This window comes from Macaca mulatta, chromosome 8 (genome assembly GCF_049350105.2).
Source record: "Macaca mulatta isolate MMU2019108-1 chromosome 8, T2T-MMU8v2.0, whole genome shotgun sequence".
NCBI lineage: Eukaryota > Metazoa > Chordata > Mammalia > Primates > Cercopithecidae > Macaca > Macaca mulatta.
In genome coordinates, this window is record NC_133413.1 from 30,127,699 (window position 1) to 30,153,844 (window position 26,146).

Here is a 26,146-nt window from a genome sequence, read left to right on the forward strand (position 1 = left end):
GCCAGTCAGAAGTGGAAAATGGGAAGGCTGGAGAAATCTTGGGGTCACTTGAAACTTGCCTTACTATGAAGAACACAGGTTAAAGCCCTTTATAATTCCATTCCCATCATCATAAAAATATTTCAAAGTCCCAGCCAGCAGCTCCTCAAAAAGTGCTGTTGACTTGCCTAAAACCAATCCGGTGCACAGAAATATCTCGGATTCCATAATGCCACACTCCTACCCAGAATCCTCAATGGCCACCCAGAGCCCATGACAGCAATCCTGAATTTCCTGGCCTGGCATTCGAGTCTCTTGAAAACTGAGGTCGCAGAGCAAAACGCCTACAGGACTAAGTGGAGAATGGAAAGTGACTGGACTGTGGCAAAAAGAAGCCCGGGGAACATGAGCCTGTCTCCTGTCCATAGGGGACAGCCTTCTCAGCTTGAGATGAACACCAGATCTGACTCTTTAAAAGGGCTGCAAATCCAGAGATTTTTCTGGATTTTTTCCCAATTTTTAAACAACTTTATGTAGTCCAAACTAGAACACATCCGTATGCTTAAAACACTCCCTGGCCACCGGTTTACAACCTTTGCCCTATATATGACCCCAGCCCACTTTAACAACTTGATTTCTCCCTCATCTCTAACAAGAACCCTCTGTTCTTCTCTCTTACACAATCTTAGACTTTACACATTCCTAACTCCAAGGCTTTGCCCACTCTATACCTCCCCACATCTGTAGCACCCTGAGACACCAAAAACAGTTCAGCCTAGACTTCCTTCCTTGTCCCCAGGCGTTTTTCCAAGCCACACCAGCACAGAACATGCCCCCCTCCTCTGAACCCCACAGGTAGTTATTCTTCACGTTGGCATTTAATCATCTTGGCTTGCTCCTTAATCAAGGTGTCTCTCATCTTTCCAAAGAGACTGTAAATCTTCTACCCTTCCTCATGCTTTCTTCCACCTTCAGTACTACAGTAGCTCTTCAAAAGGCTTAATAAATACTCACTGAATGCGAAAACTCTCTGTATTTTTCAAACTGTGGGTTATCATCCATTAGAGAACAATTAGATCAACTTACTGGGAGACAATAGGTTTTTAAATGAAAAATAATAGACTAGAAAATAGAAACGTCAGAGGAGATGACACCAAGCAAAGGGAGGTAGGTATTTTAGGAACCTACATCAGATTTTTATATACATGATTGTATGTACCAAGTCACATGTAAATTTCATTTCTTAATGTAAGTCACAGTCAAAACAGTAGACACTGCTTTACAATGAGTAAATTAGCTTGACCACTGCTTCATGCAATTACTCTTTGGACAGTCAGATACACTCTATAAAGAAAAATATCTGATTCCCAAGTCCTCTTCTACTAGTTCACTGATCCTGCATCTCAGAGAAACAAGGAGGCTAAGTAACAGTAATTACATTCTCAGCTCATTCCACAACTTTCTGCAATCATCATTCAAATTCAGATGTTGCAAGTCGAGGCTTGGGGAATTTGTTCAGCAAATCACCCTGTGTCACCCTTGCAACATGAACAGAGCTCAGGAAAAAAGGCACCAGCTCCCCTCTACCTGCAAGGTGCCAGGCTCTGGTTGGAACAGCCCTGGGAATCACAATATCCTTGGGGCTAATGTCCTCCTCCCCTACTCTCTCACTCCTACCCCCCACCCTCCACCCTCCACCCCAGAGAAGTTCAAAATGTTTCAAAGCCCAGCAATTTACTGTCTTTAGCAAATCCCATTCTACTCCCTTCTAACCTCCAATCCACACTCACCATTAGAAAAATCAACAGCCCCATCCTGCTCAGGGCCCAAGTGCCCACAGTTGCTTTTCCAACTTCAGGTTCAGAATCGAGCAATGTCATGGGAATGGCAGTGCAGCAGAGGGAAACAGAAGCCCCTGGGTTCAGGCCTTGAGTACCACTCAGGGGCATCCTCCGCTGCCCCCGTATTACCAGCAGCCTCCCAACTTCTCCTCTGAGCCCCTTCCCTCTCCCGGCTTCTGCAGCCTCTGCAACACTGTCCCCCTTGGGCTCCTCCCATCTCAGAGCCATAGCTGCTTGCAGGACACTAACATCTGGATATCTTAGCAGCCACAAGAAACTTCTCCATAGCCTGAGTAGTCAATTCCTTCTCTCCAAAATACACATTTCCGATTTCTCAAGTTACCAACTACAGCAGCTCCAAGGCCCTGGCATAGAATCAGTTTCCACCAAGAATTAATTTCCATTCCTCTCATCCCTTCACCCTGCCCTGTAAACAGATTATTTCAACAGTAATATTTCTCAAACCCACCTTTTTCACTTCCAATGATCTAGTGCAAACTCTGGCCACCCTACAACTGCAACAGCCTGCTCACTGATGTGTCCCCCTAACATGACTTTCCAAAACCCTTCCATTACAGTTGTTCATTACACCATTCCCTCACTCGAAAACCTCAAATGTCTCCTTAGGACACACACAGTGGCATGCAATCACCAAAAGGGCTTTCTAAGTCTTTCACAATCTCAACCATTGTTCCTCTCCATCTCTATCTCCTACTGTTCGGGATACATTCCCTGGTCTGGCCAAGGACATCTCCTTGTCTCTCAGGAAAGCCATGTTCATTCCCACCTCACAGCCTATCTCAAGAGCATCAGCCTCCAGTCCTGGTGACTGATCCCTGCCCACAACTCCCTTCTCTGACTCCAACAGAACTATTTCTGCACCTCGCACTTTGACAGTCACCCTTCCCTCTCTGGGCGTCTGATTTCACATGCTCACATCCTTCTGTCCCCTCTACGAGGGTAGAAGCCCGGGAGGGAGGGAATCATCTCTTACACCTTCTGTCTCCTCCCTCCCGGAGACAGGTATGAGCCTCTGCTCCTCTGCCCCGCTTTGCAAATTATCCCACCTGTTACTTACTTCTCTCCTTGTCTTTGGGCCCTACGGGTGAGTTACTCTCCACAGGCATAATTTATTTCAAAACTTAGTACTCCAAGTCCCCTCCCCAATCTCCTCTTTCCTTTATCTGATATGCTCCCTCTCCAGCATCTCCACTAACTCAGGCAGCCACTGCACATTAACTTGAACGTAGACTCAGAAATCACTTCCACCTAGTCCTAGGCTTCCTGAAGCCTGGGGTCTCTTCGGTGCCTCCCCCACCTCCCAGACGGCCTGGCACCGTGCTGAGAGCACAGCAGCTCCCCAAAAGGACCTGTGGAGTTGAACTTAATGGCTATGTTCCCTTGTGTTTCGAGGTATTTGAGACCAGGCGCTTCTGTTTACACAACGCCTAGGGAGGGTGTCAAGAAAGCCTTAGATACCTGTGGATCACTCACTTTGAAGCAAAACCCCCAGGTGTACCTTTCTAGAAAGGGGGTTCTAAGGAAAGCAGCGCCGGCCTGCAGGAATCCCCCGCGCCTGGCAGCCTGGCATCATGGGAACGCCTGCCCGGTGGAAGTCCTCCAAGGCCACCGGGAACTGGCCAGGGCTGCGCAAAACCGGGAGGCGGCGGCTACCCCTTCCCGCTGGCCAGGTGGGCTTCTTTAGGTCTCTGAGTCAGTTCCAAAGTGAAGGCGCTGAGCCCTGCACTCCCAGGCAGGGAAGAAAACGCTGCCTTGGCAATTGTTTGCACAAGACAAACTCCCTGTGCAGGCCCCCCCACCCCGGGCACCCGCGTGAGCCCATGGTGCCACCGCCGGGGAGGGCCAGGGGCGCGGGGGGAGGCAAGACCGGGCGAGAGCGCGCGGGCAGAGGGGGCGGTGGCCGCCAGGGCGGGAGGGGCGCGGGTCGCCCGCGGGCGGAGGGTGTGTCCCCCTGTCCCGCCCGTCCCGCAGCCTGGCCTCGCGCGCCGGCCGGAGTGGGCAGCAACCGGCAGGAACGCGCGGGGCGCGGGAGGGCCGGGCGGGCGGCCCCGCCGGAAAAGGCCGGGGAGGGGCAACTGGGCCGGTCCGTGTCCCTCCGAGGGGCAAGTCCCGACCGCCCGAAGTCGGGAGGGGGCTCCGAGGGGGGGCGCCAGCGGCGGGCGAGGTAAACAAGGCGACGCGCGGGAGCGGCAGCCACCCCCACCCGCCACCCTGGCCCTGCTGCAGCGCCCCGCGCCCCGCCCGCCGCGGCCCCGGCCTCCCAGACCCCCGGACCCCCCAGGCCGCTGGCCCGACAGCCGCGGGCGCGCGGGGCGTGGGAAGTTCGCGGCCGTCTCCGTCCCCGGCTGCCTCGCTGCTAGGTCCCCGCATAGCTCACCTCAGCCCGCCACGAGCGGCAGCGCGCGCCCTGCTTCCCCGGCTCGGACGGCTCGGCTCGGACGGCTAGCTCAGCTCCGGGCTGCAGCGGCCGCGGCCCTGCCCGCCCTCCCGGCGCGGCCCGCGGCCCGGCTCCGCTCCGGCCGCCCGCCGAGGCTCGGTTGGCGCCCACCTGGCCGGCCTGCCCTCCTCCCCGGGACACTGCGCTCACGTACGCGGCCGCGGCCACAACCCGGCCCGGATTCCCGCCCGGGAAGGGAGCGGAGCAGCACGCCCGCCTGCCAGCCGGCGCCTAGCAGCTACACTTGGGACACACCCCCGCCCGCCCCCCGCGCCTCGGCGCCCCCGCGCCCCCGCACCCGCCCAGCACACCCCCCGCGCGCCTGGGCTACACACCCCCGGCCGCTCGTAGACAGTCGGCGCTCAATAAGTGCCCGAGCGACTCCTCCTGCACATGCGCACTTGAACCTGACCGAGTGGTGACCCCCCCCACACACACACACACCCCGCCCCGCCCCCCGATCGGAACCGGCAGCTGCAGCCCCGAGCCAAACTTGAGGCTTGGCTTTTCGCACCGAGCCAAAGTTTCTCTCGCTGTTGTTTTTCCAGGCCTGACTCTGGGACAGGCTTCTCCGAGAGGGGCCGGACTCGACCCAGGGCGGGAAGGGAGCCAGAAAGCTGGGGCGCCGCTGATGGGAGCTCAACTGGGGCCGGGGGGACCCAGGCGGCGCAGCCCCGGCCGCCCCAAGCGCCCATGCCCGCGCCAGGGGGAGGAAGCTGGAAAGCGCCTTCCCATTTTCCTTTGGACTCAATGTTTTCTTCCCTATTTCATGACATCTCACTCCTCTGTGTAAAGTGAGGCGTTATTTACTGTTGCTGGAATTAAATGGGAGAAAGTTAACTATTAGCCTTCAAGCCTTACGTAAACAAGACCGGTTGCTTTTGGCACCGTTAGGCTCTGGCTTTTGGATAATTTGTAACAAGGAGAATTGAAGTTGTTTCATTGTGTTGTTCTGTGTTTTTCAGAGATAAGACCAGCGCCACAACGGTGGTGAGGGGGCCCCGTGTCTATATTATGTGTGGGCATGGATATTTATATTCAAGCAAATTTAATGAATCCAAAGGCATAATTTTTGAAATTGCAGTTCACCTTGGGTTTGAGGTGTCCTGTTTTTCTGGCAAAGAGGCAGTGGGAGTGTCCAGGAAAAGGGCTAAAGTCTTTGTAGTCAGACAAACCGGCTTGCAGTCCTGACTGAACTAAATTCGCTTTATGATCTCCAGCAGGTTCTTCCACTCTCTGTACCCCAGCTTCTTCATCTGCAAGATGGAATAACATAGATAAGAGTGTCTAGCTCATAGCAAATAAGTATGCTTTCCCTTCCTCCATCTCCCACCATTTGTGAAATAAGAAAATTATCTAACTAGAACCAAAATTCCTATAGGACACTGGTTCTCAGTTGGGGGTGATGAGACAGCAATGTCTGGAGACGTTTTTGATTGTCACAATTAGGAGAGGGGTGCTACTGGCATCTAGGCCAAGGAGGCTGCTAAACATCCTACTGTGCACAAGACAGCAAGACAGCCCCCACAACAAAGAATTGTATAGTCCCAAAAAAATGCTGGTATTGTCATTAAATCCCGCTATAGAATAATCCTGCTACCCTGTAATTCAGCAAAGACTGGTTCTACCCTTTAACTCTCACCCTCAAGGAAACATTTCTGGTTTGCACTAAGAAGAAGAATAAAACATTGAGGGGATCACCGCAATTACATTAATATGAAAATGCAGATTGAAATTTTGTATTTAATTATTCAAGGAATATTTAGGCCATGCAAGGTGGCTCATGCCTGTAATCCTATCACTTTGGGAGGCCGATGTGGGAGGTTCACTGGAGGCCAGGAGTTCGAGACCAGCCTGGGCAACAGCAAGACCTCTTCTCTCCAAAAAAAAAAAAAAAAAAAAAAAAAAAAAAGGAATAGTTTCGTTAGTTAACAATGTATCCTCTCTCATTTTTAAGGTATTTTTGTATGTCACATGTTACTACAGTTCATGAATAGTTTTATATTCTTGTTTCCATTTTTCTTCAAACAGTGGGTGTTTACTTACTTCTATATATTTACCTCTCTGCTAAATTCCTCACCTATCCTGAGGTTTAAAATATAGTCCCTGCCCCCAAGGACTATACAGCCTCCGAGGAAGTGGATTAACGCACATGCAACAATTAGGGAACAATACAAGATAACATATAATTAAGCTCTAATTGCAACACCCAGAGTAAAGCGGTTCAGAGGAAAGGGAAATGAGTTCGGCAGCAACAACCCAGGGCTTGCCTTTGGGACTAAGGTGTTCAGGAAATGTTTATTGAGTGAAATGAAATAGTTAATGTTTCTTACACCAGGTCGGACTGGTATGTAAACTCCATAACAGGATTTAAAGTGCTAGGATTCATCAATGGATGTTGGTGCCTGGTTGTGAATTTATTCTTTAGTTTTTGTTTCTTTGTTTTTGAGACAGGGCCTCACTCTGTCACTGAGGCTGGAGTTCGGTGGTGGATTACAGATCACTACAGCCTTAATGTCCCGGGCTCAAACGATCCTCCCACCTCAGCCTCCTAAGTAGGTGGGACCATAAGCATGGACCACTATGCCCAGCTAACTTTATTTTTTGAGAGACTGTCTGACTATGTTGCCCAGGCTGGTTTCTAACTCCTGGGTTCAAGCAATCCTCTGGCCTCAGCCTCCCAAAATGCTGGGATTATAGACATAAGCCACTGTGCCCAGCCAATTTATTCTTCCTAAAACATCTAGTTTAAGCTTTTAACTAAACCTATATATTTCTTTAAATGATTGCACTTTAATAAAACCAAAACACTCATTCGTTTGACAAATACATGAGTGCGTGTTACATGCAAAGTGAGCCAAAATAGTCTCTACATTTCAACAGAATTGTTCTGTTTGAGAACTTGTTATGTTTAAGACTGTGTCTTGCAAACACAGGCCTTCAAAGGACATATGCTTTCTCCCTTTGCATAAATTGGATGCATATCTCTTTACTGCAGGTAGGTACTTGCACAGTATGCATTCCAGAGTTTTGCACATTAACACAGATGCAGAGAAATCATCCCAATACAAACATCCATTCCCAAGACACACACATCCAGCTCTCAGCACCTTCCCACAGAATCTGGGCCCTCACCTAAATACACACTGCACAAAACTCACATTACACAAAGCAAGACGTACTTAACAAAGACAATCACTTTTTGGTGTCCAGTCTCATCCCCTCTTCTTCTCCCTTCCCCTATAAATGACTAAGGCTTGCCCTTTCTGGGGGGCTGTCCTATCTCAGAACTGCCCTTCACCCTGCTTTCTCCCACACCCTGGCCCCCCTATTAAAATGTAGGCAGGCTGGGTATATTGGCTCATGCCCATAATCCCAGCACTGTAGGAGGTTGAGGCAGTAGGATCACTTGAGGCCAGGAGTTCAAGACCAGCCTGGGAAACATAGGGAGACCCTGTCTCTACAAAAATAAAAAATTTTACAAATTAGCTAGGCATGGTGGCACATGCCTCTAGTCCCAGCTACCTGGAGGCTGAGGTGGAAGGATCACTTGAGCCCAGGAGTTGAAGACTGCAGTGGGCTATGACTGAAACCACTGTACTCCAGCCTGGGTGACAGAATGAGACCCTGTCTCTCTTTCTCTCTTTTTTTTTTTCTTTTTTTAGATGGATTCTTGTTCTTGTTACCCAGGCTGGAGTGCAATGATACAATCTCGGCTCAGGGCAACCTCTGCCTCCCGGATTCAAGCCATTCTCCTGCCTCAGCCTCCTGAGTAGCTGGGATTACAGGCACGTGCCACCATGCCTGGTTTATTTTTGTATTTTTAGTAGAGACAGGGTTTCACCATGTTGGCCAGGCTGGTCTCGAACTCCTGACTTCAGGTGATCCACCCACCCCAGCCTCTCAAAGTGCTGGGATTACAGGCACGAGCCACCATGTCCGGCTGACCCTGTCTCTTAGAAAAAAAAAAAAAAAAAAAAAAAAAGAATGTAGTTATCTTCTGCCTAGTTCCATTAAGTAATTAGCTCTTTGGAGAGTATCTTCCATTAACTGAGATTAAGCACAGCAGACCCAGGCCCGAACTCCCTTCCCTGCTTCATATGCTAAGGACTCATTTATAGGTGCTATTTTAGAGCAGTGAGAGTCTGAGATTGCCACCCTCCCAACTCCGGGATGTAACTGCTTCCAGGCTTGCCTCCCTCCAATCCACTCTATTTCCTCAACCTCTTGCCTCTGCTTAAAACTCCTCAAAATCTTTCAATGACTTTGATAATAAAGTCCCAACATTGCGCATTAAGGTCCTTCATGGTGTGCCTTCCAGTGACATCTCCAGCTTCCACCTGCCCCTCTGCCCCTACGTCTCACATGGCACTCCAGACGCCCAACTGATCTTCTGTTCTTTGCCTGAACAGACTTCTTCTGCTTGTTACATGCTGTTTTCTCTGCCTAGAACACTCTCTACCCTACCCTCTGACCTCCTTACTTGGCTATCTCTGCTCATCCTTCAGGGGTCAACCTAGATAGCATTTTCTCTGAAATGCTTTCATGGGCCTCCAAGACTGAAACTAGGTGCCCCTCCCATGTGTCCAAAGCACTGTGACTCATTGCACTGAAATCTCCATTTTCTTGTCCTAATGCCTCAAAAGACTAAATATTTTGTGAGTACAGGGAGTATGTCCTGTTTTCCATTGTATACCCAACACCTAGTACAGTGGCTGGCTTGTAGCAGGCACTTTTCTTTGAGTGTGAAACAGGGTTTCACTCTGTCACCAGGCCTGGAGTGCAGTGGGCACCATCATAGCTCACTGCAGCCTCCAAATTCTGGGCTCAACCAATCCTCCCGCCTCAGCCTCTCGGTAGCGGGGACTACAAGTACATGCCAGCACACCCAGCTAATGTTTTAGAAAAATTTTTGTAGAGACGGTATCACTATGTTGCCCAGGTCTTGAACTGCTGGGCTCAAGTGTTCCTCCCACCTTGGCCTCCCAAAGTGTTGGGATTACAGTCATGAGCCACCACACCTGGCCTGTAGTAGGTACTAAATAAGCATTTGTTAAAAATGAATCACCGGTTGCATATGCAGGACAGATTAGAGTTATTCCATGGTGCAGGTGATCCCTGGTTCAAAGCATGCCTCAGATGCTCAGTAGATTCCTGGGATACTGAAGACCTCTTGCCCATATATTTAGAGCAGATGAGGCCAGCAGAATGAACTGAGGCTTCAGTCTCCACCAGAGGCTTGATTTATACCTAACTTGGTTTCCTGAGCTCCAGACTCTTAACACCAGTTACCTAATTGGCATCTCCACTTGGATGTCTAATCAGATCTCAAATGCACCATGTCCAAAACCAGACTTCTGATTTCCCTTTAAAATCTGCTCCTTCCCATATCAGTAGACTGCAGTTCCCTTCTTCTAGTTGCTCAGGAAACAAACAAAAACTTGGAATCATCCTTAACTCCTTTTTTAAATTATTTATTTATTTTCTTATACTCCATATCTAATCCATCAGAAAATCCTATTGGTTCTAGTGAAATACATCCAGAATTAATGAATGTTCCAGCATTTCCAGCACAACTTCCCTGGTCCAGCCACCATCTCTCTAGCCTGGCCTTCCACAATGGGCTCCCCCTGGTCTCCCTGCTTTCTCTATTGCCTTCCTACAGTCTATTCAACATCCCAGCAGCCACAAAGATTCTTTTGAAACCTGAGTCAGGCTGGGCACAGTGGCTCACGCCAGTAATCCTAGTATTTTGGGAGGCCGAGGCGGGCGAATCACTTGAGGCCAGGAGTTTGAGACCAGCCTGGCCAACAAGGTGAAACCCCACTTCTACTAAAAATACAAAAATTAGCTGGGCGTGGTGGTGCACGCCTGTAATCCCAGCTACTCAGGAGGCTGAGGCAGGAGAATTGCTTGAAACCGGGAGGCAGAAGTTGCAGTGAGCCAAGATCATGCACTGCACTCCAGCCTGGGTGACAGTGAGGCTCTGTCTTAAAAAAAATAAATAAATAAATAAAATAAAATAAAATAAAATAAAATAAAATAAAATAAAAATTAAAAATTAAAAAAAAACCCTAAATCAGATTATATCACTCTTCTGCTCAAAACTCCAACAGCTTCCCATCTCACTCACTGCAAGACCCTACGTGATCTTTGTCCCAGTCAGTCCTCCCGTCCTACCACCCCACCCCTCTTCCCTGGCTCCTGAAGCTCCAGCCACACTGGCCCCTTTACTCTTCCTCAGCTCCACTCCTAACTCAGCCTTTCCAGGGCTGTTCCTTGGGCTGGAATGATCTTCCTCCAGATACCCATGGAACTTGTTCCATCATTTGATTCAAGTCCCTGCTCCAATGCACTCATTGTAAGATACATAACTATAACACCACCACTGAGCTGCCCCTTTGCCTGGCCTTTTTTCTCTTCTTTGTACTCATCACGGCCTGATAGTCTGTCTCATTCAGTCAACTACAAATTCAATAAGAGTAGAGACTCTGCTTTTACTTACTGCTATATCTGCAGCTTCTAGAATAGTGTCTGGCATATACTAGACACTCAGTTAATAATCATGAATCAAGGGTCTGGTTAGACTTCCAAAAAGTTGCCCATCAGGATGCCAGATACTAAATTCTTCGCTGCTATGCTTCTCATTCACTTAGACTAGGGACCACATTACCTCTGTGATCCACAGTTCTTTTATGAAACAGTCTCGCTCTGTCTAAACTGCAGAGTCTCACTGCAGACTGGAGTGCAGTGACATGATCTCAGCTCACTGCAGCCTCTACTCCCCGGTTCAAGCAATTCTCCTGCCTCAGCCTCCCAAGTAGCTGGGATTACAGGCATGCACCCCAAGTGCCTGGCTAATTTTTATATATATATATATATATATTTTTTTTTTTTTTTTTTTTGAGACGGAGTCTCGCTCTGTCGCCCAGGCTGGAGTGCAGTGGCTGGATCTCAGCTCACTGCAAGCTCCGCTTCCCGGGTTTACGCCATTCTCCTGCCTCAGCCTCCCGAGTAGCTGGGACTACAGGCGCCCGCCACCTCGCCCGGCTAGTTTTTTGTATTTTTAGTAGAGACGGGGTTTCACCATGTTAGCCAGGATGGTCTCGATCTCCTGACCTTGTGATCCGCCCATCTCGGCCTCCCAAAGTGCTGGGATTACAGGCTTGAGCCACCGCACCCGGCCATTTTTATATTTTTTAGTAGAGATGGGTTTTCACCTTGTTGGCCAGGCTGGTCTCGAACTCCTGGCCTCAAGTGATCCACCTGCCTCTGCTCCTGCAAAGTACTGAGATTACAGTCTGAGCCACCACACCTGGCTTGTGATCCACAGTTTTAAACGAAGCTTTCATACCACAATCTCAAACCAGGCTGTGAGTTTCAAGTGAAAAGAATAATACTGTTAATGTGGTATCTGTGGCATACTTTGTGCTTTTCTTTTGATTGAGGAAATTACAATGTATCTTAGTGGACAAAAACAGGCCTAGCACCCACTGGAAGTATTTTCACTGTAAGAAGCACAAGAGCCAGGAATTTTAAGAGAAAGTGGTGGGGTGAGTGTGCCCTGGGGTCAATGGCATCTTCTCTCTGATCTGCTCAATCTGTAAGGCTTTTCTGGAAGAAGTGGGCTTTGCATTCCATTGAAGAGAAAGGATGGATAGGTAGCAAATAGGTGTTCAAAGGTTAAGGGTATCCCTGAGGTTTCTTGCTTTGATCTGCACAATGACATTTTCACACTAAGCCCCCATATGTGTAAAGATGGCCACGGGTACACCCCAACACATAAACACCCAGATCTGTGTCTCCTTCCTCCTAGCTCTGAAACTCAGTGAATTTGAGCAAATGTCCACATTCAAAAAGGGGGAAAATGAGCTGGCTTTGGGAACAGGGAACATAAGGCCCTACGACTCTTGGTATGAAGGAATGTGTAAGCCTGGGCAGGCTCAGTGTACACATCTGGTTTTTCCCTTTTATGCTTCTGTGGTTTCTATGACACAGGAAATCCATTCTGGAACAACCCTGTCTGCTTTCTAGTGAGTGCATTAAAAGTGGGGATTAAAATTATGTTTATCTCACTGCTCAGGCCATGATGATAAAATCCAGAACAGAACCATTTTGAGGGTGAATCAGCTGAGGCTTCATCCTACCTTGTGCCCCCAGGGAGGAGCTCGTAACTAAGACAGGAGTGGGAACCCAAGGAAAAGATTTATGCACAGGTTAAAGAATATCTAGACATGGCCAGCCATGGTGGCTCATGCCCATAATCCCAGCACTTTGGGAGGTTGAGGCGGGCAGATCACTTGAGGTCAGGAGTTTGAGACCATCCTAGTCAACCTGACAAAACCTCGTGTCTACCAAAAATACAAAAATTAGCCAGGCGTGATGGTGCATGCCTGTAGTCCCATCTACTCAGGAGGCTGAGGCAGGAGAATGGTTTGAACCCAGGAGGCAGAGGCTGCAGTGAGCTGAGATCGTGGCACTGTACTCTAGCCTGGGCAATAGAGAGAGATTCTATCTCAAAAAAAAAGAAGAAGAAAAGAAAAGAAAAAAGAAAAAACAAAAAATCTAGACATGGCTGTCCCTCCGAAGCAGACCAGGTCCAGGAACATCCCACGTGGTGAAAACACAAATTCATCTCAACAGATAGAATTTGAGTAGTCCCCAATCTCACTGGGAGACCCTCTCGCTTAGGGTGCCACACTACAGCCTCTGCAGGAATACTCTTCTCATAGAAGGTTCTTAACAGAGGCTAAATTCAGTGGCCAGTTTTTCCCACTTATAAGGGAGATAACAGAGCTGTGAAAGAAATAAATAACATTAAATGGCTGGGCACGGTGGTTCACACCTGTAATCCCAGCACTTTGGGAGGCTGAGGTGGGTGGATCACCTGAGATCAGGAATTTGAGACCTGCCTGGCCAACATGGTGAAACCCCGTCTCTACTAAAAATACAAAAACTTAACTGGGCATGGTAGCAGACACCTGTAATCCCAGCTACGCGGGAGGCTGAGGCAGGAGAATCGCTTGAACCTGGAAGGTGAAGGTTATAGTGAGCCAAGATAGCACCATTGCACTCCAGCCTGGGCAACAAGAGTAAAATTTCATCTCGAAAAAAAAATAATAGTAATAATAACAACAATAATAATAATATTAAACAATATGGCAGAGCACTGAGAACCTTAGACTTACAAGATGACCCCGAGGAGAAGCCTGAAGTTATCTGGCCCCTTAGATAACAAATGGTACCAGAGAAACTGACTAGGGGCTCCCAAAAGAGGAGGAGGAGAGATAGAGCAGAAGTAAAATAGCCAATAAGAAGCAAAGAATTGGGCCGGGCGTGGTGGCTCACACCTGTAATCCCAGCACTTTGGGAGACCAGGCGGGCAGATCGCTTGAGATGAGGAGTTGGAGACCAGCTTGACCAACATGGTGAAACTCTGTCTCTACTAAAAACACAAAACTTATCTGGGCATGGTGGCTCACATCTGTAATCCCAGCTACTTGGGAGGCTGAGGCAGGAGAATCACTTGAATCCATGAGGCAGAGATTGCAGTGAGCCAAGCTTGTACCACTGCACTCCAGCCTGGGCAACAGAGTGAGATTGTCTCAAAAAAAAAAAAGAAAAAAAAAGAAAAAAAAAAAAAGAAAAGAAAGAAAAGAAGAAGAAAAAAAAGAAGAAGAGAAGAATTGGCAGGAAAGTGCACATTGGGAATACTCACCCCTGACACTCCTCTTTGGTCCCAATCAACATGTAATAGTTATTTTACTGGGTCGGGTGCAGTGGCTCATGTCTGTAATCCCAGCACTTTGGGAGGCCAAGGTGGGAGGATCACTTGAGCCCAGGAGTTTGGGATCAGCCTGGGTAACATAAGGGGACCGTGTCTCTACAAAATAAAAAATAAAGCCTAGCTGGGTGTGGTGGCACAGGCCTGTGGTCCCAGCTACTCGGGAGGCTGAGGTAGGAGGATTGCTCGGGCCTGGGAGGTTGATGCTGCAGTGAGCCATGATTGCACCATCACACTCCAGCCTGGGAAACAGTGAGACCCTGTCTCAAAAAGAAAAAAGAAAAATTAGCTGGACATGGTCATGTATGCCTGGGGTCCCAGCTACTTGGGAGGCTGAGGTGGGAAACTGAGGTGGGAGGATCACTTGAGCCCAGGAGGTCGAAGCTGCAGTGAACCATGATCATGCCACTGCACTCCAGCCTAGATGACAGAGTGAGACCCTGTCATACACACACACACAGGTTATTTTTCTGCAGTGTGTTTACTGTCATGACTTTGCTCTTAAGGACCACTTTCATCCCTTGGCAGTATCACCCCTAGCCCTCCACAGAAGGGGGCTGGTGGCCTTTTCTTTAGTGAACTTACCAGAGTTTCATTTTGGTTCAGCTGTTAAACGTCATCATCTCTCAAATGTATTCCATTCTGGTCGCCAGCCCCACATGAGCATTCCAGCCTTCTTCCTTATCCTTCTGTAGCAGCAAACTGCTGCCCAAGGCAGATGTGCCTTCTGCAACCCAGCCTGCCCAGATGGTCAAAAATGGCCCAGATCTTGAGACAATGATCACGCAGAAATATCACAGATCTTGACAAAGCGCACAGGGTGATCTTGCATACTGTGGAATGGCAAAGCCCATGAAGCACTGGCAAACAATTATTGTTATTATTATTATTATATAATATTATATATAATTATAATATTATTTCCACAGGACCACAACAGCAATGTGCTAACTAACAATTGCCCAGGATGTGGGGTTGATCAACTGAACAACATCTTGACAAGCAAAATGAAAAGATTAAAAAACAAAAGTCCATAACCCCATTTGCCAATCAGATAAAACCCCAAATATAAAAGGCTGTTTCTAAAAGCATTTTAAATGGTGTCAATCATTTTATAACAACTTCTGGCCCTTCAGAATTGAATAGCGGATGCTGTTTGTACCAGATATCTTATTGTATTCACAGTCAGCACAGTTTCTTACATCCATCAGAGATCAGCCTCCATCACTCCCCAGTGGGATAACCAACTTCACAAGACTGGTCTGTAAGACACTGAGAGCACAAGTGGGTTGACACACAGCATGAAATTCCCTCTTGAGCCAGACAAGGTGGCTCACGCCTATAATCCTAGCACTTTGGGAGGCCAAGGTGGGCAGATCACTTGAGGTCAGGAATTCGAGACCAGCCCGGCCAACATGGTGAAACCCTGTCTATATCAAAAAATACAAAAATTAGCCAGGTGTGGTGACAGAGACATATAACCCCAGTTACTCGGGAGGCTGAGGCAGGAGAATCGCTTGAACCTGGGAGGTTGAGGTTTCAGTGAGCCGAGATCATGTCACCGCACTCCAACCTGAGCAACAGGGCAAGACTCCATCTCAAAAAGAAAAAAAAAAAGAAAAATTCCCTCTTGAATTTCAGTATAGATAGCAAGGTCTGACACCTAGATTCTCCTTCAAGTTTAATTTTTCTAAGTGCTATGTTTTGAATGTGTCCCCCAAAGTTCACTTGATCACCAGTGCAGCAGTGTAGGGAGGTTGGGGCTAAAGGAAGATGTTTGGGTCATAGTGTACCATCCTCCTGAATGGATTAATGCCCTTATTATGACAGTGGGTTCCTTATAAAAAGATGAGTTTGGCCTCTCTTTCTCTCTTGCCCTCTCTTTGCCCTTCCACCATATTGTGACATAGCAAGAAGGTCCTTGCAAGATGCCTATACCTTGATTTTGGACTTCCCAACCTCCAGAACTGTGAGGAAATAAATTTCTGTTCATTATAAATCACCCAGTCTGTGGTATTCCTTTACAACAACATAAAACAGACTAAGACACCAAGTTTAAATCATTTATTTACTAGCAAAAAGTGTCTCCTTGTTTCATAGGCCTACCTAAATTCATTTAGGTGAGAAAGAATGACACTTTTTTTTTTTTTTTTTTTTTTTGAGATGAAATCTCTCTTTGTCTCCCACGCTGGATGCAATGGCGCAATCTCGGCTAACTGCAACCACTGCTTCCCAGGTTCGAGCGATTCTCCTGTCTTAGCCTCCTGAGTAGCTGGGATTACAGGCATATGCCTCCATGCCCAGCTAATTTTTTTTGTATTTTTAGTACAGACAGGGTTTCACCACGTTGGCCAGGCTGGTCTCAAACTCCTGACCTCAAGTGATCCACCTGCCTTGGCCTCCCAAAGTGCTGGGATTACAGGCATAAGCCACCTCACCCAGCCAAGAATGAGACTTATCTTTAGTTTTTTTGGAGAGAATCAATATAATATTTGCCCATAAAACCCAGAGTCTTACCTTGATAAGATATATAGTTAATGATTCTTCTAACCTGCAATCCATCTGATGTTAGGCCACATCTTGCCCTAGTAATCCTTATATCACGTTGGAGCAGAAGTCTTGTGAATTATTAAAATCCTGTTCAATTACCCTTTTATATTATCCACCTGGGAGCACTCTGATTTTCCAATGCTTGTCTTAGAGATGGCCCATCTCACAATCTTCTCACTTATAAGCTGTTGATTTACAAATCCCAGCCTTCTCCCTCTTATACTGCAATTGATTGCTTCTCAAATCACCGCTGACAAACTGTCAGTGATTCCTGAAGGCACAAGAAATGACTAGCATCTGGGTGTTTGGTAATTCAGCACCCAAGGTAGGAGTGAAGATCTGTCCTATGTAGAAACAAGATCTCAATCCACTTATAGACCATTCTAGGTTGTTGTTCCTCTGATATTTCCCTTCTTTCTTTGTGGCTTATCTCTTGATCCAAACTAATCACCTCAAAAGAAACACTTTGAAATTCACTAGTCAATGAGTTGCCAGGCTCCTTCAAATGAATAATAACAGCCAAATGACCGGAAAATTATTCCTATCATGTATTTTAGCATCCACCCACTCCATTCCCAATGTGCTAACCCACCATTTGATAAATAGAAGTATTCATTGTCCTGTATATATTGGGGAAAGGCACAGGAGATAAGATGCTATAGCACCTTTGGTTAGCTGGAAAGGTTGTGAAATACTGAGGACAGATTTGTGACGTCTGGATGACACAGCCAGGAGAAAAAACAAATCCAATCGAAAAAAGCCTTTAAAGCCGGGCGCGGTGGCTCACGCCTGTAATCCCAGCTCTCAGGGAGGCAGAGGCGGGAGGATAGCTTGAGCCCAGGAGTTCGAGACCTGCCTGGGTGATATAGCGAGACCCCGTTCTCCACAAAAAGGAAAAAAAAAAAAAAGACAAGAAAAAAGCCTTTAAAATAATATGTCTTTGTTGACATTCTTATAGGAGGAAGCCAAGGAGGAATTTAATTGCACAACACACAAGAAGCTTTCAAAAATCCTCTTTCTAAATTTCTCCCCCCAAAATCCTACTGCCCATAGCTGCTGTTTCTCTCTCCTCCTCCTTCTCTCTTCTCCTGTCCTCAACCTTGTTCTCATTTCCTAACTACTCCTTTCCTTTCCTTTCTTCATCAAGTAGAGAAATATAGCCTGCTCCTGACTTCCCAACTCTCCACTTTGTCAAAGGCCTAGCAGCTGACGGAGCCAGCAAGGAATCTGTCCCCTGTCTGTCGTGGGAAAATATCTAATTTTTTTCTTTTCATGGTGACAATATCAGACTAGTCTCAGTTTACCTGATGTGTTCCCAAGAATATGTATAGGGTCTCTATAATTTTATCCCCAGACCCCTAGAATGGCCATGACTGGCAAAGGATATGAAAAGACCATCTCTCCCTGCTCTCCATGGACCACTGACCACCTTTTGCTTGGTGACCTACCCAGCTGTCCATCACTGGAATTGTTCAGGAGGAAGGAGAATGATTTGTCAGGGACTCTGTCTCTAAGATTCTGTGACTCCCAAATGCCCCCGCTCCTTGCAATTCATGTTCTGTCCTCTAATTGCTTCTTTAAAACTGACCCTCTCACCTTTTCCATCCTTCAGCTTTAACCAACTGATAGGTGATTTATTATTATTATTATTATTATTATTTGAGAGGGAGTCTTGCTATATTGCCCAGGCTGGAGTGCTGTGGCATGATCTCGGCTCACTGCAACCTTGGCCTCCCGGGTCCAAGCCATTCTCCTGCCTCAGCCTCCCAAGTAGCTGGGACTATAGGCACCCACCACCACGCACGCTAATTTTTGTATTTCTAGTACAGATGGGGTTTCACCATGTTGGCCAGGCTGGTCTCAAACTCCTGACCTCAAGTGATCTGCCCTTCTCCGCCTCCCAAAGTGCCGGATTACAGGTGTGAGCCACCACGCCTGGCGAGAATAGTTATGATTCTATCAGTCTTTCTTTCTTCCTTTCCTTCCTTCCTTCCTTCCCTCCCCCTTTATTCTTTTATTTTCTTTCTCTCTCTCCTTCTTTGTCTTTCCCCATGTTGCTAAAAACCTTCTAGTAATCTCACCTCAACAATCTCAGTCTTAGCCTTTGCACGATCCAGACCATCATCATATACCAAGGTCAAGTGTTATCTGTCCAATCTCTAACTCGGACCTGTTGAATTGTTTTCTGTGTAGAAAAGCAGTAATACTGAGGAAGAATTAGATTTTCACAGGACTTGCACTTGCTATGACTCATTCTGGGAAGTGGAACACTTAAGAAGTGATAGCTGTGGCCAGCACCCAATTTCCATTATTCTTTGAGGGATAAATAAATACCACTGTGCCAAACTTATTAGTCAGGCCTCTTTTTGGAGACAAGTGACAGGAACTCAATTCATGCTAGCTTAAGCAAAAAAAATGAACTTGTTAGCTTCCTTAACTGGGAAACTCAGGAGTATAACTAGCCCCAGGCATAGCGAGACCCTGGGTTTAAACAAAGTTGGTAGGGTCTGTTCTCTAAATATCTCATTTCTGGTTTGCTCCTTCATATTAGTCCCGTTATTTCCTACTTCAAAAGAGCCCCCAGCCCTCAAAAATGAGCTTCCCTCGCGTACTTGGGAACATGGCTGCTGGCAGCTCCCAGTTATGACATCCTAATTTAGCAACACCAGCAGAAAACAAATTTTTCTCTCGCACATTCATATATTAGTTCCAGGGAAAGACTGTAATTGATTCTGTTCAGAGAAAATGCTCACCCTTTAGACCGCTGTTGCCAGAGAGATGGAATCCTAAGGTGGTCAGCCCAAATAACACCACAGGGAATAGAGGAGTGAGGTCCCATAGAAAGGGACGCGGTACGGAGAAAATCACATATGTCCATTATACGAGGGGTAAGGGACACCTTTGAGAGTCAAAGCACATGTGCACTTTCACTAGCTGTGTGACCTCGGACAAACCGCTTTGCCTTTGTCAGCCTCCGTTCCTCAGGTGCAAAACAGTTAGTTACCTGGGTAGTAGTTAGGACATTACCAAATTACGTGTCACAGCGCCTCTCTACTCTGGATTTCTCAGACAATGGAAAACTGACTTCGTGGAAGAAGGCACTTCAACAGAGCCTGCTGTCCTCAGTGTTCATGCAGATACCCTCGTGGAGCGGTCCACGGTTTACGGAAAACTCTTGCATCGATTGCATAAATTAGAAAATAAAGCATAGGAGGCCGGACTGCCTAGAGTACAGACTCAGATCAGCTCAGTGCGTGACTGGAGTCTCGTGCAGGCACACAAACCATAGGGCGATGCTGCCACCGAGTCATTTCCTGGATTAGGAGAAGTGGCAGAGACGCCCTCAGGGACCACACGTGTCAGATCTCCACCTCCTAAGCGGCGATGCCCGGACGCGCTGCTCGGGGCCCAGAGCGCTGCGTGCACGCAGCCTCCAGCAATCACTTACCGCGTGTGCGCGCGTGTGTGTGCGCGCATGTGTGTACGTGTGTGTGCACGCGTGTCTATGAGTGGGTGCACTCAGTTATGTGCGCAAGTGTGTACGTGTGTGACGCGTGTGTACGTGTGTGACGCGTGTGTACATGTGCACGCGTGTATGCGCACGTGAGTGCACTCGAGTGTGTGTGCTTGTGTGTGCGCGCGCGCGCGTATCCATGTGCGCGTCTATTTGTGCATGTTTGAGTGCGCCTGTGTGTGCACGCGTGTGTGTACGTATGTGTCGTGTGTGCGTGCGTGTATATGTGCGTGTGTGCGCACTCGGAAGTGTATGTGAGAGTGCGCGCGCACGCACGCGTGTCTGTGTGTGTGGCGAGGGGGGCGGCAAGGAAAGCAGGCTAGACATCTTTTAAATAAAATAAGAAAAATAAAAGCCCAACAGTCCAGGGTCTCTTCAGCCAGCCCCTCCCTCCCGCCCCACCTCCGGCTCCCGCCCCACCTCCGGCTCCCGGGCCGCGGCTCCGGCGCCGCGTTTTCCTGGCCGCCCCGCGCCCGCGGGTTAAAGCTCCCCCGCCAGGAGTAAACAGCGCCCCAGCCGGCAGTCGGCAGCCCCGCCCCTCGGCCCGTTTCCTGCGCCAGCCCTGGCAACAGGCCCCGCCCTTCGCGACAGGCCCCGCCCCGTGCCGTCCGTCTAGCCCTTCCCGGCGTCCGCCTACTCGCGGCGAGGTCCCGGCACGAGCCCGTGCCGAGTGCCCAGCCAGCCCCGACCCTCCTCCCGCGGGACTCCACGGCCAGAGCCCAAGCCGAGGGAGGGTGCGTGCCGCGCACGTGACTCGTGTTGTGGGCGGGGCCTTCACGGCGATGGCGAAGAGGGGGGGAGGAGGAGGTGGGGAGGAGGAGGTGGGAAGGAGGAGGGAGGGAGGAGGAGGAGGAGGAGGGGCGGGGAAGGAGGGAAAGGGAGTGGGGAGGAGAAGGGAGAAGGAGGAGAGAAGGAGGGCAGGGGAAAGGAGGAGGGGAGAGGAAAGCAGCGGAGGGGGGAGGGGAAAGCAGGGGAAGGGGCGGGGCGAGGGTCCCGCTTAGCCTCCTCCAGCTGCCTGGAGCTTGCCTGGGGCCCCGTTCTCCCGCCCCCGCCCCTGCCCCTCCTCGGGTCCAGCTGGGAACTGGCTCTGGCCTCTCCGCCCGGCGAGGGCCTCAATGGGCTCCCCGACGACTTTGCCGCGGTTGCTGCTTCTGCAAGCACAGCCTCCGGGCGCTGTCCGGCTGCAGGGCTCCCACCTCTTCCCCAGGTCCGTGCTCAGCAGAGCCTTTTAAGTTTCCTGCCTATGTCCACAGAACCCGACATTTCAAGCCCCCTGAACGCACAGGCTCCTGCTGCATAAACACCCCGCCCTCTTGCCTCCTGCACACACAGGCCTACATTGTAGGGCCTCCCACGCCTCTCCGTTCCTGGAATGGAGCTCACCTAACCCTGTGCTCGTCCTGCTGTCTTCTCTAAGGGTGGGGAAACTTGAGGTTCAGAAAGCTGGAAGGATTTCAGTGTGCACCATACGTCGACCACACAACAGTCCCATTCCTAGGTATTATCCAAGAGAAATTAAAACATGCCCACACTAAGACTTCTGCTTGCGTCACAGCCAACCAGAAAGTAATCACAATATCCATGAACAGGAGAGTGAATAAACAAATTGCAATATATCCATGAAATGGGACGCTACTCAATAAAAAGAAATAAACTTTTTTATTTCTTTATTAGTGCAGACACTACCTGGGAGGAACCTCAGAAGTATTCGCTCTGGCGGACCCGGCACAGTGGCCCACCATTGTAATCCCAGCACGTGGGGAGGCCAAGGTAGAAGATCACTTGAGGCCAGGAGTTTGAGACCAGCCTGGGCAACACAGTGAGACCCGTCCCCCGCAACCCGCATCTCTTCACAAATAAAAAACATTAGCCAGGCATGGTGGTGCAGTCCTGTAGTTCCATCTGGAGAGGCTGAGGGAGGATCACTTGAACACAGAAGTTCAAAGCTGCAGTGAGCTGTGATCTCACCACTGCACTTCAACCTCGGTGACAGAGTGAGATCCTGTCTCTCACATAAATTTAAAATAAAAATACATAAACTATTAGCTATGTGAAAAAAGCCAGACATACTGTAATGATTCCATTTCTGTGAAATTCTGGAAATGACAAAACTAACGGTGGTGAGCAGATCAGAGATTACCAGGGGTCAGGTAAGGGGATTGACTGGAAAGGGGCAAGAGGAAATTCGGGGGATGATAGAACTGTTTTATATTTTGATTGTTGTGGTGGTCACAGGGCTAGATACAGTTGTCAACAATCATTGAAATGTGCACTTGAAGTTGGTAAATTGTGTTTTATCTAAATTATTCCTGAATAAAACTGATATTTTAAGAAAGGAAAGGTGGAAAAATTTCCCAGATCTGAACTAAGACTGGAACTCAGAACTCCTGTTGCCAAGGGCTTCTTTCTACCCTGATCTCTGTGTGTAATTCAGGGGCAAATGGAGGTAGAAAGCAGGACTCAGCTCCAGAGGCTGGGTTTGGAGACTGAACCAAACTGAGCACTAACTAAAACAGGGACAGAGAAGAAGCAGCTTTCCCACCAGTGAAGTGGGAAAGACACGCCCACCATGTCAATGTATCATTGCCATGGCAACACCCCAGAATGACTGCCCCTTTCCATGGCAATGACCCAACGACCCAAAAGTTACCACCCTTCTCCTAGACATTTCTGCATAAACCACCCCTTAATCTGTTACATGTAATTGAAAGTAGGTGTAAATCTGCAGCCTGAGCTGCTACTCTCTGCACACTGCCTACAGGGTAGCCCTGCTCTGCAGGAGCAGTTGAGGGGCTGTAACGCTGCTGGAGTTGTAACACTGCCACCTCAGTAAAGCTGTTATCTTCTACTCTACTACCAGCTCACTGTTGAGTTCTTTCCTGAGCAAAGCCAAGAACCCTCACGGGCTAAGCCCCTCTTTGGGGTTCACCTGCCTTGCATCAAGATGACTACCCAGAAACTGGCAGTATCCAGCTATTGTCATCCAGTTAACACCCTCCAGATCTTCCCTCCCAGGGAAAATGCCCATTACCTTCTATCTGTCTCAAGGTAGCTCCAGGAAATAGATCAGAGCTGGTGGAAAAGGAAACTGGAGAACCTTCACTAAACCTTCACTGCAAGAGAAGCAGTCATTTCAGGGAGGCATTGAGAGAGAGTGAACTATGGAGCCAGACTACCTAGATTCCGAACCAACTCCTCCACCTACTTGCTCTCTTGGACAAGTCGTTTGACTTCTCTCTGCCTCCGGTTCCTCATTCGTAAACCTGGGATGGTGATAGTAACTACGGCTTAGATATGTTGTTGGGATTGAATGAGCAAATGTAGGTAAAGTGTGCAGGCAGCATTTGGCCTCTAATAAAGCCATCAAAGCAATCATTCTGTGCTATGTACTTAGTGTCCCTACCACTCTTCCTGATCCCTCCCTCACCTCAGCTTTAGGACTGACTTGAAGATTAGCAGCAGAGTGAATGGAGGGTTGGAGGGCAGGGTAGCTCTACTGACACAGGTGTGCATGATGTGGTGCTGGAATGGGGAAATATGGGGTTCAGAGAAGGAAGTCATGGGTCCAGGCAGTGGAGTGAGGAGACAAAGTAACTCGCAGATACAATGTGGACGGGTACTCTGCCATCTCCTGGTCTCTGAGCTCCTGATCCACAAGTGAGTATGTATGTCTAGTCTTCCCTTGCACTATATGTTTCCTGAGAGCAGACACCATGTTGTGTTTACCATTATTCATCCTTTAGCACCTAGCTCAGTGCTTGGGATGTAAGTGATCAACAAATGTTTGAATATTTGTTCAATGAGATTTTATTTTATTGATTTATTGGTTTTTGAGACAGGTTCTTGCTCTGCCAACCAGGCTGGAGTGCAGTGGTGCAATTATAGCTCACTGCAGCCTCAACCTCCTGGGCTCAAGCGATCCTCCCACCTCAGCCTCCCAAGTAGCTAGGACTATAGGCATGAGCCACTACATCCGGCTAATTAAAAAAATTTTTTTTGTAGAGACAGGGTCTCTCTGTGTTGCGCAGGCTGAGCTTTTATATGTATCACCACACTGAGCCCTGTGAAGAGGTTCCTAATTTTAATGAATTTTAGAGTTCCCTTATCCAACTCTTTCACTTCAGAGTTAAAGGAATCAAGGAACGACAAGTTAGAAACAGAGGCCAAGTCTCTGCTTTCAACCTGATGTTATTTCCTTGACACCGCTCTGTACTTACAATGCAATTGGAAGGAAAAACAAACTCCCTAAAACTTACAGAACTAAATGCGGCAGTGTGTGGTTAAGATTCGAATGCATGGTATATATGGTAGGTGTGGCTCAAGTTGAGAGCACTGGATTCCCCAGGGGCTGGGATTGGGCAGAAAATGCTCACTGCAAAAGAGAACTTGAACTTACCCTGAAGGATGGGTAGAATTTGGGATTCAGGAAACAGAAGTCCAGGGAATGGAGGTAGCTTTCTGCTGAGGCCATGGTGAATGGGTAAGGGTCAATCGGAAAACAAGAGGGGTTTGCACTGGACCATAGTAAGACAAAATGTTGGAGGATTAAGTTGAGGCCAGATTATGGGAAATTTCAAATGCCAGGATAAGGAGTTTCTACCTTCGTCTATGGGCAGTGAGGAACCCCTGTATATAGACACAGCTAGGCACTGAACCAAGACAAGACACCAGGCAAAGGTCTGCCAATGTGATCTGATTTGCATCTTTTGCAGACAGTTGCTTGCCATATATATGCATTTACTGAATTTACCCCCACACAAAGGAAACTCTACCAGCTAGCTTGTCTATATTTATTTTGCCTCCATATACACATGATACTTGTTGGGAGCAGAGGAAGGGGAGGGAAATTAACATGGTGTGTCTGTAGACACTTTCACCTGCAGTAGTCTCTCATTTAATCCTGACAATCTTGTGGGGAGTGGGTGGTATTGCCTCAGTAACCCCCAGAAAGGGTTGGTAACTTTCCCAGCACACACAGTTAGGAAGTGGTGGAGCCAGAATTCAAACAAACTCAGCTTTGACACCAAAGCCCTCTCCAATCGCTTCTCGAAACCTTCCCATGAGAAGACACAGGAATTGGGGTCTCAATGCCAGGTTCCTTGAAGTCAGACAAATCTGGGTTTGAATTTCCATTTCCACTACTTACTAGCTGGTAGCAGAGGCTCATGACTCTGATGGACCTGAAGCTTCAAGGCCCCCTCACTTTACACAGGCCCCTTGCAAGCCTGCTGCCCAATTTTCAATTCCCAAATTTTGCATTATTGTCCTGAAAGAGGGCTCCAATGATTGCATAAGCATTGGGCCTCATGAAACATGAATCTGCTGAAGGTAGATGACCTCTATCAAGTTACTTGCTGAGACTTAGTTTCTGTATCTGGATAAAATCATCCTGGACTCTGGTCTACCAGCTTAACATCCAGTTGACACATAACACTAGAGATACTGCAGTAACTTGAACCTGATCTCACCTAGCCTTACTCCAAAGGCAAAGGTTCACAGAGCCCCTAGGTTAAAAGAAATACCTAATGGATTGTTAAGTACGTAGGTCCAAACAACTTAATAGGTATTCATGTCTTAACAATTTAGTAATTATTTGCAAAGACAATACATAGAAATTGAAGGAAATTAATGTTTTTATTATTTTTTATTTTTTTAATTGTTTTGAGACGGAGTCTCGCTCTGCCATCCAGGCTGGAGGTGCAGTGGCGCGATCTCAGCCAACAGCAAGCTCCACCTCCCAGGTTCACGCCATTCTCCTGCCTCAGCCTCCCCAGTAGCTGGGACTACAGGCGCCTGCCACCACGCCCGGCTAATTTTTTGTATTTTTTAGTAGAGATGGGGTTTCACCATGTTAGCCAGGATGGTCTCGATCTCCTGACCTCGTGATCTGCCCTCCTTGGCCTCCCAAAGTGCTGGGATTACAGGCATGAGCCACCACGCCCGGCCTGATGTGTGTGTTTGTTTATTTATTTATTTATTTATTTATTTATTTATTTATTTATTTTGAGATGGAGTGTTGC

General features: G+C 48.1%; 1 protein-coding gene and 2 long non-coding RNA genes across 16 annotated transcripts in view; 1 reads left to right on the top strand and 2 right to left on the bottom strand.

The window, feature by feature from the left end:
• The window catches only part of ZNF395 (zinc finger protein 395), a 42,149-nt gene extending 37,075 nt beyond the window's left edge, over positions 1 to 5,074 (bottom strand). For 5 of the 14 annotated variants that reach the window (XM_015145050.3, XM_015145049.3, XM_077943351.1 and 2 more), the window contains exon 1: positions 4,219 to 4,380. The gene's annotated coding sequence lies outside the window, so the exon portion shown is untranslated. Of the gene's footprint in view, positions 1 to 4,218; positions 4,381 to 4,613; positions 4,728 to 4,792 lie in introns of those variants that run through there. The other 9 variants (XM_077943353.1, XM_077943345.1, XM_028852498.2 and 6 more) reach the window with 7 other exon arrangements.
• A 235-nt stretch (positions 5,075 to 5,309) lies between these two features.
• Positions 5,310 to 21,785, bottom strand: LOC114680214 (uncharacterized). The gene is made up of 3 exons (XR_003732306.2): positions 21,510 to 21,785; positions 14,648 to 14,922; positions 5,310 to 5,534 (listed from the first exon to the last, which is right to left on the bottom strand). It is a non-coding gene; the product is annotated as an uncharacterized LOC114680214 (long non-coding RNA).
• On the top strand, positions 20,721 to 22,171 carry LOC144330763 (uncharacterized). The gene is made up of 2 exons (XR_013397221.1): positions 20,721 to 20,860; positions 21,801 to 22,171. It is a non-coding gene; the product is annotated as an uncharacterized LOC144330763 (long non-coding RNA).
• The last annotated feature ends 3,975 nt before the right edge of the window (positions 22,172 to 26,146 follow it).